The 12,680-nt window shown below is 37.8% G+C and overlaps 1 protein-coding gene across 2 annotated transcripts in view; it reads left to right on the top strand.

The window, feature by feature from the left end:
* Positions 1-12,680, top strand: part of PLPP1 (phospholipid phosphatase 1) — a 78,367-nt gene that overhangs the window by 14,956 nt on the left and 50,731 nt on the right. The gene's annotated exons all lie outside the window — the stretch shown is intronic.

Below are 12,680 nucleotides of genomic sequence, written 5' to 3'. Positions count from 1 at the left end.
TACCCAAAATAAAAGTTTGACTCTAATTCTTTCGAAATGACAGTGATAAATTTGGATTTCTGTAGGTTGGAAAATAAACAGCTAAAGAATAATTTAAATCTAAATGAGCAGAAGACAGTACAAGAGATGCAAACAAAATGGAAAAAAAATAATGACAACGAAAACTAGTTTGTAGAGGAGGTTTGTCACAATGGGAAAAAGTCTGAAATCAAATGGCAATCCTAGCCTCATTTGTCAGGGAATAACTCTTATAGAACTCGGAGAACAAAATCAATTGTGCTAATCAGCAGAGAGCTGCTGTTTCCTTTTTCAGTGACACAGTCGCGTATACAGATTAAAATGTTTTTCCTATTTCAGAGCGGTCTATCTTTTGGTAACATTTGAGCACCCAAAAGCAGAGAGTTTATGGGTATTTGGTACCCTTGATTTGGTATTTACTTGTGATAAGGCAGTGAGTGATGCAGAATTTGTTTTAATTAGAATGGTATTATGTTTACATGAACTCTTTTTCCAGGTATCTATTTTTAATAGATACAGAAGGATCTTGACAAACTTGAACATTGGGCACTACCTAATAAAATGAAATTCAATGGTGAGAAGAGTAAGGTTCTACATTTAGGCAACAAAAACGAAATGCACAGGTACAGTATAGGTCAGTGATGGAGAACCTATGGCACGTGTGCCACAGGTGGCACGCTGAGCCATTTGTCAGGGCACGGGAGGCGCTGCCCTGTCAACTGGCCAGCGCGCGCATGCGCGCGCTGGCCAGCTTAGTTCACCCTTTTTTAAAGCCATTTTTCGCCCTCCCCAGGCTCCAGAGGCTTTATAGGAGCTTGGGGAGGGTGAAAACAGCCTCCTCCGCCCCCCCGGACGCCCTCCGGAGGCGTCAGGGAAGTCTCCGGACGGTCCCTGAAGTCTTCGGAACGCTCAAAACGACCCTCCGAGCAAACAGGAAGTGACTTCCGGTTTGCTCGGATGGTCGTTTTGAGCGCTCCGAAGGCGTCAGGGAAGCCTCTGGACGGTCCCTGAAGCCTTCAGAACGCTTAAAATGACCCTCCGAGCAAACAGGAAGTGACTTCCGGTTTGCTCGGACGGTCGTTTTGAGCGCTCCGAAGGCGTCAGGGAAGCCTCTGGACGGTCCCTGAAGCCTTCGGAACGCTTAAAACGACCCTCCGAGCAAACAGGAAGTGACTTCCGGTTTGCTCGGACGGTCGTTTTGAGCACTCCGAAGGCGTCAGGGAAGTCTCCAGACGGTCCCTGAAGCCTTCAGAACACTTAAAATGACCCTCTGAGCAAACAGGAAGTGACTTCCGGTTTTCTCGGAGGGTCGTTTTGAGCGCTCCGAAGGCTTCAGGGACCGTCCGGAGGCTTCCCTGACGCCTCCGGAGGGCATCCGGGGGCGCATGGGGGGGGCTGTTTTCACCCTCCCCAGGCTCCTATAATGCCTCTGGAGCCTGGGGAGGGCGAAAAAAGCATGTAAAAATGGGGGGGAGCGCCTGTAGTGCGTGCATTCGCACTGGGGGTCACGCATTGCATTATGGGTGCGGCACGCCCACACATGACCCCCCCTGCGCTCCCCCCACTTATGGCACGCGAGCCAAAAAAGGTTCGCCGTCGCTGGTATAGGTGGTACCTTGCTCAACAGTAGTAATTCTGAAAGGGATCTTGGAGTCCTAGTGGACAACCATTTAAATATGAGCCAGCAGTGTGCAGCAGCTGCCAAAAAAGCCAACACAGTTCTAGGCTGCATCAACAGAGGAATAGAATCAAGATCACGTGAAGTATTAATACCACTTTAAAATGCCTTGGTAAGGCCACACTTGGAATACTGCTTCAGGTTTGGTCACCACGATGTAGAAAAGATGTGGAGACTCTAGAAAGAGTGCAAAGAAGAGCAACAAAGACGATTAGGCTAAAACATATGAAGAACGGTTGCAGGAACTGGGTATGTTTAGCTTAAGAGAAAGAAGGACTAGGGGAGACATGATAGCAGTGTTCCAATATCTCAGGGGTTGCCACAAAGAAGAGGGAGTCAAACTATTTTCCAAGGCACCTGAGGGTAGAACAAGAAGCAATGGGTGGAAACTAATCAAGGAGAGAAGCAACTTAGAACTGAGGAGAAATTTCCTGACAGTTAGAACAATTAATCAGTGGAACAGCTTGCCCCCAGAAGTTGTGAATGCCCCAACACTGGAAGTTTTTAAGATGTTGGATAGCCAACATCTGAAACAGTATAGGGTTTCCTGCCTAGGCAGGGGCTTGGACTAGAAGACCTCCAAGGTCCCTTCCAACTCTGCTATTGTATTGTATGTATATATTATTCATGTAGAACAGGGGTGTCAAACTGGCAGCCTGCAGGCCGGAATGTGTCACACACAGGCCACGCCCACGCCAGCTCTGCAAAGGGGGAAACATTGTGATACGTCACGTGACGGCAACATGATGCTGCAAGTTTGACACCCCTAATGTAGGATGTGTTTTTACCCTCCTTTTTACCCTGCCCCAACACTGGAAGTCTTTAAGAAGATGTTGGATAGCCATCTGTCTGAAATGGTATAGGGTTTCCTGCCTAGGCAGGGGGTTGGACTAGAAGACCTTCAAGGTCCCTTCCAACTCTGCTATTGTATTGTATTGTATTGTATTGTATTGTATTAATACATAACTTGGCTCAGCCAATTTTTTATGCAAAATAGATACAAGAGGGAATACCTAGATATTTTCTTTTAACATTAATTATCTTTATTAGGTTTGACAAAGTTTTGTTCAGTGAGGTTGTTGCAAGATTAGATTCAAAGTTGTGTATCTAAACAAGTTAGCAACTTTTAAAATCCAATTAATTTCAGTAGATTTGAGCACATCTTACTCAGATATCATTAAAACTTCTCATTTTTACAAAATAAAACAACAGCCTTGGAGGTAAAATTGTTTAGCCATATGTATAATAAATAGTAAATATCCCTAGTTTGCTTTAGACAAGTAGCAAGTAATGTGATCAATGTTTTTTTTAATGGATTTCAAACCAACAACTGCACACTTCAGTATTTTCATATTTTTAAAAATTACTCTTTTTAACACTATGTTTTTTATGCCTTTGCAAGGTAGTTTTATATTTTTCTGATTTTATGTGTAATCTTTTAACTCCATAGTACTCATACTTTATTGTTTTCCATTTGAATTCTACAAAATCCTGGTACAAAACTGTATTATTTTGATCAGTGAAGTAAGAAAAATATATTTATTTATTTGTTTGTTTTGATTTTTTGGGTCACTCCATTCCAGTGAACTTTGTTCTGCTCTTTGCACATTTAAAAAAATGCGGTCAGTTTAGAGAGTTTAACTTTCTTCAATTACTACTTTGAATACAGTCCTTGACTTATGGCTACTTATGGCTACAATACAGTCCTTGACTTATGGTTACCCAAAGTTGCTGTTGCTAAATAAAGCAGTTGTTAAGTGAGTTTTGCCCCGTCTTTTGACCTTTAGTGCCACAGTTATTAAATGAATGACTGCAATTTTTAACTTAGTAACACAGTTGTTAAGTGAATCTGGCTTCCCCCTTGACTTTGTTTTTGAGATGTTCACAAAAATGATCACATGACCGTAGGACACTGCAATCATCATAAATACATGCCAGTTGCCAAGCATCTTAATTTTGATCATGTGACCATGAGGATGCTTGTAATGGTTGTAAATCTGAAAAACGGTCATAAGTCATTTTTTTCAATGCTATTGCAACTTTGAACAGTCATTAAACAAATGGTTGTAAGTCAAGGACTACCTCTGCAGAAATATTTTTCATAGGAGACATAATAAAAAATATTATTAATAATAATTCTTTATTGTCAATGCACAACATATGTACAATGAGATTGGTTAGCTCCCTCAGTGCACCCCCCAACACAATACAACTCACAGTAAAGACAAAGAAAGAAGAAAAGAAGTATCCCTAACCCAATAAATCATATTAACAAACACCCCGTCCCATTACATCAATGTGAACATGTTACATGTTGCGCTGGCTCTGCAAGTCCATCGTACTACTTCGTTATGATGTTATTTTGTGTACTTCCCATAGATAAAATCTGAACTAGCATAGTTCCAAAATAGTTTTACAGTATTATCTCATTTATATTAGGATATAGTAATGTATTCTGATAGCTCTTTAAGATCATCTGCTAAGCCCATAGGAATATTCTTATTTCGTTTTATATTCTCCAAATTCATGAGATCTGTATTCTGTTCAGTTATTAAGCTAATACTAATGACTAGTAAAAAAGTAACATAAAACTATAATAAAAAGGAGATCTGCACAATGTATTTGAGATTGAGTAATTGAATTGAAACAACAACTTGAAGTTGCTTTCCAAATCACAACTTGAAGCTTGTTTCTGAATGATATATGCTATTAGTTTATGTTATTGGTGGTTTGTCTAAATCCCAAAGCTCACACAATGTTCTAGGCTTCATAAAACGGCTCTATTTCTCAAACTTTCCCATCGTCAATCAGCATTTTTCAGGGCAGTGTTGGATCTCTTATTCTCTTTATATACTCTTGTTCAGTGTTCTCTGATTTGTATTGCAAGTTTAGTTACCGCATACCACATATGAGCTGATGCTTTCAGATGTATTCATCTGACCATAATCTGCATGACATAATGTTGGCATTTCTTTCCAACTACTAAGCAGGATTTCATATTGGATAGGGTCCTAGCTGCTTAAATAGGACATGAATAATACAGAGTTTATTGTGTTTCATTCTGATCATTTCATCCCTTCTCTTCCTGTTTGTCATTTTGAGTTTCAAGGCTATTAATTATAGGACCTCTTATGCCTTTCCTCTTTGACAAAACCCAAAATTTAGATCCTTAATTCCACCTAAAGATGCTGATTCATAAATCAGATAAATATATGAGTCCAAATTTTGAGTAGATAAAACATAGTTAACGAAAAAATGTACATCTTGTAACTTAAAATATAGTGTGATTTCTCTAGAATGGTTAATCAAAATGTAGTTTTTGATTGAGTTGGTTCAAATTATTGGGTTATTTTTATGAAGATAAATTCCAGTAACTTGCAGTCTCATATGTTCATGTTTTTTATTATGCGTGATCATCAGGCAAGTAAAAATTGGATGGAAATTTTATAGATTTGAACAAATGCTAAGATATAGAGACTTAATTGATAGACAGGGAAGCTTAAAAACAATTGAAGAATTGGCAGAACAGAACATGAAAGTTGATTGGCTAACTTACCTTCAAATCAAAGCGAAATACAATAAAGACACCAAATTATATGACATTGAAACAGAACCACACGAATTGGATAAAATTATTCAAAGCTCAGATAGAAAGATGATAGGGAGAATATATAAATTTCTCCTGAAGTATAAAATGGAAGAGGAAATTGTGAAAGAACAAATGATAAAATGGGCACAGAACTTTGGCTATAATATTGAATTAGACAAATGGGAAAAATTTTGGGGAACAAACTTAAAAATGACATTATCAGTTGCATACAAGGAAAACCAGTACAAAATGTTTTATAGATGGCACCTGGCACCAACAAGGTTAACTAAAATCTCAACAAATACCTCCCCAAAATGTTGGAAATGCGAATCGATACATGGAACATATTATCATTTATGGTGGAGGCTAAGGCTAAAAATTTTTGGAAAAAGATCAAAAATTGGCTGGAGGCTATAACGGGGGTTAAAATAGAATGGAAACCTGAAATTTTTTTATTAGGAATAATGTCTGTGAAATACAAAAAAGAAATCCAGTATTTAATACTACATATAATTACGGCGGCAAGGATTGCTTTTGCTCAAAAATGGAAAAACAAACTAACTCCAAGCGAAGATGAAATAATAAGAAAGGTTATGGACTGTGCTGAAATGGACAAATTAACTAAAGAAATTCAGGGAAAAGAAGAATCAGAATTCTATCAGATAAGGGATAAATGGTATAGGTGGATGGAGGAAAGAAACAAGAATCAATGAAGGAATATAACAAAACTCAAAAATAATAGCTATGAGTAAAACGAGAGTTATGAATGGTGAAATCCAAATGAAATCTAATAGAAGGGGAAATAATATAAGATGAACGGTATCGATTGATAATTGCTATTAGAAAGAACAGGAAGCTCCTGTTTGTATTGCATTGTGTAAATGTTTGTATTGCATTGTACGTCTAAGTTTTGTGTTTGTATTTTACATGTTTGTTAATAAAATTGGGGGAAAATTGCATGGAATTTTAAGTTAATCATAGTTAATTTCTTAGTCTAAATCATAAACTGTAATTTATTTAATTGTTCAGTGAGAAAGACAATATATTGAAGTTGGCTAAACATAATTTAAATGAAAAAGTTTGGCAAGAAAACTGCAGGTATTTGTCCAGGCAGTCTTCAAGAATTGAACATGATTGAATGACTTCCCATGATGACATTTAGCCACAACACTGAAAAATTAAACATGCCACAGTTAATTAAAAGGTAAAGTTTCCAGACTTCACCATGCAGCTTTGCTGCTGAGAGCTACAAGTAAAATCCTCCTAGATTAATTTGTTTTCATAACAGTAGATTGAGAGTTAATTCTGGATCTAAGCCAATCTATTGTACACAATTTATGCCTTAATAACAGAATAACACAGTTGGAAGGGACCTTGTAGGTCCGTGATGATGAACCTATGGCACACGTGCCAGAGGTGGCATGCAACACCCTCTCTGATGGCACACGGGCCGTCGCCCCAGTTCTGCTCTGAAGCGCATGCGCGCGCATCTCTCGCTGCCCAGCTGGACTTTGGGTCTCTGCCATGCATGCGTGGGGGGCATGCACTGGAGGTCATGGGGGCCCAGGCACATGTGTGTGTGTGGGGGGGGAGGGACAGGGGAACGCATTGCATATGGAAAGAATATTCTGCAGAAATGATAATAAAAAATATACAAAGGATAGGCACTGCATTAATGAGTTCCCTTGGGCTGCTGAACTTTTGAAACTTCATATGACATAAAAAGAATCATAGTGCCTCTATTCACTGAAAGTTTGAACAGTTAAAAGCATACATTTAAAATTCATGAATACAAAAAATCAAACTGTATGTTAGCAGCCGGGGAAACTTGCTTATCATGTCTCATTAGTTTCTTTATGCAAAGTAAACTCAGTTTCATCAAATATATTTTTTATTTTTGAAATGCAGAACTGTGTGTATATACTGTATAAATAAAAATAAATATTGTTATTACAGTATTTAAGAGAAACAAATGAACTAACAGAGGAATTCAATTATGTATCTTTTTAAATGTTTTTAAAAGTGGATATTTTAGCCTCCGAATTCTATTGACTATAGCTATTGGGGATATATTGTTAGAAATTATGAACTTGTCTCATCTCAATATTAACTCTAGCAAAAGTTTCTCTATTGGTACAATTTAGATAGAAGCTTTAGAGGGCTTGTTGTTATTTGGACTAGTACAGGAAAATAATTAACATTTCAGAACATGTAAAAATGCTACACCTTTGCCCTGTAATAGGAGTGTTTATGTACAGAGTTTCATCTAGTCACATCATCTTCCAATAAATGCTCTATTAAGCTCATTGCTGGACAGGAACACTATGGCTGGCCGTCTCTGTCTCACTCTCACTCACTCTCACTCACTCTCTCACTCACACTCACACCCCCACACCGGCAAGAGCAGAACACTTCCATTAAAGGAGTACTCCCTCTGCATGTCTCCCACAATAGAAAGTGAATTGTCTTTTTGGAAGATTTTTTTTGTGCTAAATCTCTGAGGAAGTAATTGATGAATTAAAAGAGTCCTGAATAGCAGCACTGCTCTTGTATTCTGGAATATTATGCATTTTTTGAGAAGAGAAGACTTGCTTAAAAGTGCTTTGTTTGTAGTTTTGGGTGGTTCCCTAGCATCTTTGAAGCCTTAATTTGATCTGCTCTGAAAGCCATTCAGAATTTCCTCTTAATGTTGCTAGGCTATAGTTCCTTCATTCTCCCCCCCCCCCCTCATCTGTAATTGTACAAAGTTATCCTTTGGTTAAATGTGCTAAAATACTTAACTTACCATTATTTTCATACCAAGCATCATAGGACATAGGTAATTCTGTGATAGAGTTCAATGTGGTGGAGTGTGTACATATGCTAAACAAATAACTTTTATACTTCTGGCCTTTAAATGGAAAAACTACAACCACTGAGACAGCTACACAATTTAGTAATGGATTTCAAAAGCCTTTTGAATGCTACTGCTTTAGCTAGGAATGGTGTGGTATGGTAACATTATAGTTTCCCAAACAAGTTAGGGCTTGATTGCGTGCTACATTATTTCTTTTATTACCTACATTTAGGAGTAAGTGTTCCTGAGATGGTAGCAAAAATCCATAAAGTGGATATAAAGGGGGCTAATATGGCCTTAGGGACCTAACAACATCATAAGGATTCAACATACATTGTAAGATGGGGAATGAATTTAAGATACTGGGAAAACCGCCAATTTAATAAGAATGCTTCACACTTTTAAACTGTAGATCTCACTTGTTTATTTTTGTCCAGAGTGGCTGGTGGAAAGAACTAAGGAAAGATGGGGAAACTGATGGATTGCAAGTGAGAACTAATAGCAAATAGAAAATGCCCTGCTGTTGAAAATGATCCCACCCTCATTTAACCCTCAGTGTTTGATTATATATGAGCCTATGTCTATGTCTTGGCTATAACTTCATCAGATTCTCATTTGCAGATATGTTAGGTGAATGGCATGTGTTTCTCATGTTGGTTCACAGGTTGTGTTCACAGAGCATGTTTAACCTAGTTTCCGAATTAACTTTCTGCCTGAGTTTGCAAAGTTTATACAATACATCATGAACTAACCAAATGGGCTTCATTCATTCAACACACTAAGCTACACATAAACCAGGCCTAACTAAGATTTGCACAAAATGTAAATGAGCTCATTAGGTCTTTAACTAATTTAGCTAAATATATAATGGAAGGACAGTGTATGGAAAATAGTAATATATTATTTTTCTAAAGTTTAATTCTATTGACTTAATAAAGATATCTGTTAAGGCTTGCATCAGTTTATTAAGATTCTTTCATATAAAGAGGCACATCTATACAAAATGTGCCCTTTATAAAATTATGCATTTCAAAAATCTGAGGACCTTGTTCATTTAAGTTAGAACTTGTCTCATGTCTACGGTAGGCTATAACAATCAATAGAAATGAGAAGTGGGGAGACCTGGCCCATAGAATCGCCAAGAATTGGACACAATTGAATGCATAATCTCATCATCACCACAAATGAGAAGTAGGCTGAATTTCACATGGAAACAGCTTTGGGGAATGGTAAAAAATCTACTTCCTACATCACAATTATACAAGAACTTGGGCATAGCAAACATACCTCTAAAATGTAAAATGTGATTTTAGTAATTAAATATTTGCACAGGTGGGGTCTGGGTGTGTAGGCTCAGGCATGAAGACTGGTTGTCTTTTCCTGTTAAGTATGCAGTTGATGTGCTTCTTTGAAACACAATGATTCTCATAATTCATGGGGGTTATTGAAATGTTTTGTAAAAGGATACTGATTTTTTGCATTTAAAAAATATTAATTTTTCTTAACATATTTTACAAAAAGAAACCGAAAAAGAACACAACATACAAAGGAAACCACAAAAAGAAATACACAAAAATTACACAAAATACAGCAATCCAAGTTAACAAAAAGCAAAGCAAAATAAAATAAATAGAAAAGGGAGAAATTATATATATTTATATAATCACATTCCACATTTCTCAATGCACAAAATAATATTTTTATTAAGGCAATTCAACTTTTTTTAAAATGGTGAAGTTGAAAAACAAGCCAAGACGTTCTTAGAACTTTGGTGTGGCTGGTTACTTAGGCAGTACCTTGTAATCAATTGGATATGGATGATACACACTTTGATTTAGTAGCCACCATATCTGAGAGCCCTGGGGTGTGTCACAATTTTTTAATCTTCTCTCCACTATAGCAATATTTTGTGAGAATAAAACAACACTTCTAAAAGGGTGTAAATAAATGATGCCATGAATCTAGCATTTCCTCTCCAAGTGTTTCTTCATCAAAATATTACAGGTAATGCAAAGAAACATAAACCTTGCACTAGAATATGTTTTAAATGCTTTTGCCAATGTATTCACTGATATATTTGACTGAAGCAACCGTAAAAGGCCAGTGGAACATGTTGCAGCTTGAGTTGAAAATATAGGTAATCCTTGAGTTAGAATATTTCATTTAGTGACTGCTCTAAATTACAATGGCACTAAAAAATGATTTACAACTGCTCCTCAAACTTAGGACCATAGCAGCATCTCCACTGTCACCTCATCAAAATTCAGGTGCTTGGCAACGGGCATGAATTTATGATGCTTGTCTTGTGATCTTCCCAGCTGGCTTCCAACAAAGTCAATAAGGGAAGCCATATTCACTTAACAACCATGATTCACTTAACAACAGCAGTAATTCACTTAACAATCTTAGTAATGGAAATTCTGATCCCAAAAGTGAGTCTGAGAGAACTCCTTGAAGTGATTCTTAGGCGTGTATTCCTTATGAAGAATTGACCTTTTTCTGTGGTGCGTATATATGCTCACTTCTGACTTTTTTTGCAGTCTGTTAACATTTTCCATAGCAAGCTGAACCACTGCTACTTTTTAGAATCTAGACAGCAGTCTAGAATAACCATGAGTCAACAGTTTATCACAGATTACAATTATTGCACCTTTCTTTCTTTTCATCATAATTCATATATCTAAAGTTAATTCCACTGTATGTAATATATGATCATGCTTTGTCTCTTGCTTCACCTTCCCAGTTTGCACCATGTCCAAGGTGTTTGCATTTTATTAAGCAATGAGTGAAATTTGGGTAATATATAAATGCTTCTGGGGGGAGTACTACTTTCAAGATCCCAGAGAATATTCTGGCTTTTTATTTAAAATTTAGCAGTTTTACTGAAGAAAAATATGTTGTCTCGTTGGGACATAAATGAATGCCTCTATTTTTTGACTCCAAGGTTGTGCTTTGGAATTCTGTAATAGTTTTATGGAAACAAGTCTAATCCAACTTAATTGTGGAACATTCCAGTTATATTTAAACCTAAACACTGTTTGGACGTGAGTTTATTCTAGTATAGTCCTATAGCCGATACTTTTTTAAATCTGGTGAAAACAAACCTTTAAATGGTTGGTAGTAGATTGTGGTGTTGTGTATTCAGAGTGCAATAATTCAGGTTCATGCTGTTTATTAGTATTTAGAAACTTCTGTGGAATTTATAGGTACGCATACTTTCATTTAACTTTTATAGATTTTTTTTAATATGAAATCAGGAATGTGAAGTTAAAAAATATCTCAAAGGAATGCATTAGAAAACTGCTTCCTTGTTGCTATAAAGCAAGAATTGAGTTTAAAGGGAATTCACTTTTTTTAGCAAATAAAGCTTTATTCTGATATTCAAACATTTAGTTTTGAGCTAGATTCCTTAATATTTTCTTGCTAGACTGAACATAGATACCACATTGTTGGTTCTGAAGGTAAAGAGGAAGGTTCCCCTCGCACATATGTGCTAGTCATTCCCGACTCTAGGGGGCAGTGCTCCTCTCTTTTTCAAAGCCGAAGAGCCAGTATTGTCGAAGATGTCTCTGTGGTCATGTGGCCGGCAAGACTAAATGCCAAAGGCACACGGAATATTGTAACCTTCCCACCAGGGACCTGCGGTCAGGGGAGGCAGGGGAGGCAGAGCCGCACCGCTCTCATCATGAAAATAAAAAAAAAAGGGAAAAGGGAAAAGGCGCTGAGGAGCCTTCTGCACACGTGGTCAGGAATGGGAGCGCTCCGTGGTCCCCTTCATGTTGACTCAGGAGTCAGGAAGGAGGGGAATGGGACCATGTGTGCAGGAGGCTCTAGCCTCAGCCTTTGGTGGGAAGCAGTGACGTGCAGTGAGCTTTATGGCTGGTGAGGCTGGTGACGTCATCAGCGCGCTCCGCGGTCCCCTTCATGTTGACTTAGGAAGGCGGGAATGGGACGTGCGCAGGAGGGAGGCTGACGTGGTCCCATTCCCCTCCTTCCTGAGTCAACATGAAGAATCGCGGCTCACGCTGATGACGTCACCAGCCTCACCAGCCATAAAGCTCACCGCACGTCACTGCTTCTCACCAAAGGTGGTTCCTATTTTTCTACTTGAATTTTTACATGCTTTCGAATTGCTAGGTTGGCAGAAGCTGGGACAAGTAAGGGGAGCTCACTCTGTTACACGGCACTAGTGATTTGAACCGCCATCCTTTCTGATCGACAAACAGCATCTTTCTTGTATAGTGAAGGCACAGTGTAGTTTCTGTAGCACACTGAATTACAGATTGTAATCTTGGATCAACCTTTCTTAATCTGCCCAAATGTATTAGATTACAACTCCCACCAGCCTGTATTTTCTTGCCTGCTAAATTGAGAGCATAATATGTCTTTGGGTAAAGCAGGACTGAGCCCTATTCCTTCAGATTCATTTAAGCCAATGCCAATAAATGTGGTACATACACTCATTCAAGCTCAGGTCTTCAAATTCTACTGTTTTATAATTACGGATTTCTTTCTTGTGTGTTAATTACAATAAAATTAGGTTCATGTTAGATGAATAT

The sequence above is a fragment of the Natrix helvetica genome, assembly GCF_964273705.1.
Source record: "Natrix helvetica genome assembly, chromosome: 2".
NCBI classification, from domain to species: Eukaryota; Metazoa; Chordata; class Lepidosauria; order Squamata; family Natricidae; genus Natrix; species Natrix helvetica.
Note: the sequence above shows the minus strand (reverse complement) of the source record. Positions and strands in the feature narration are given on the sequence as shown.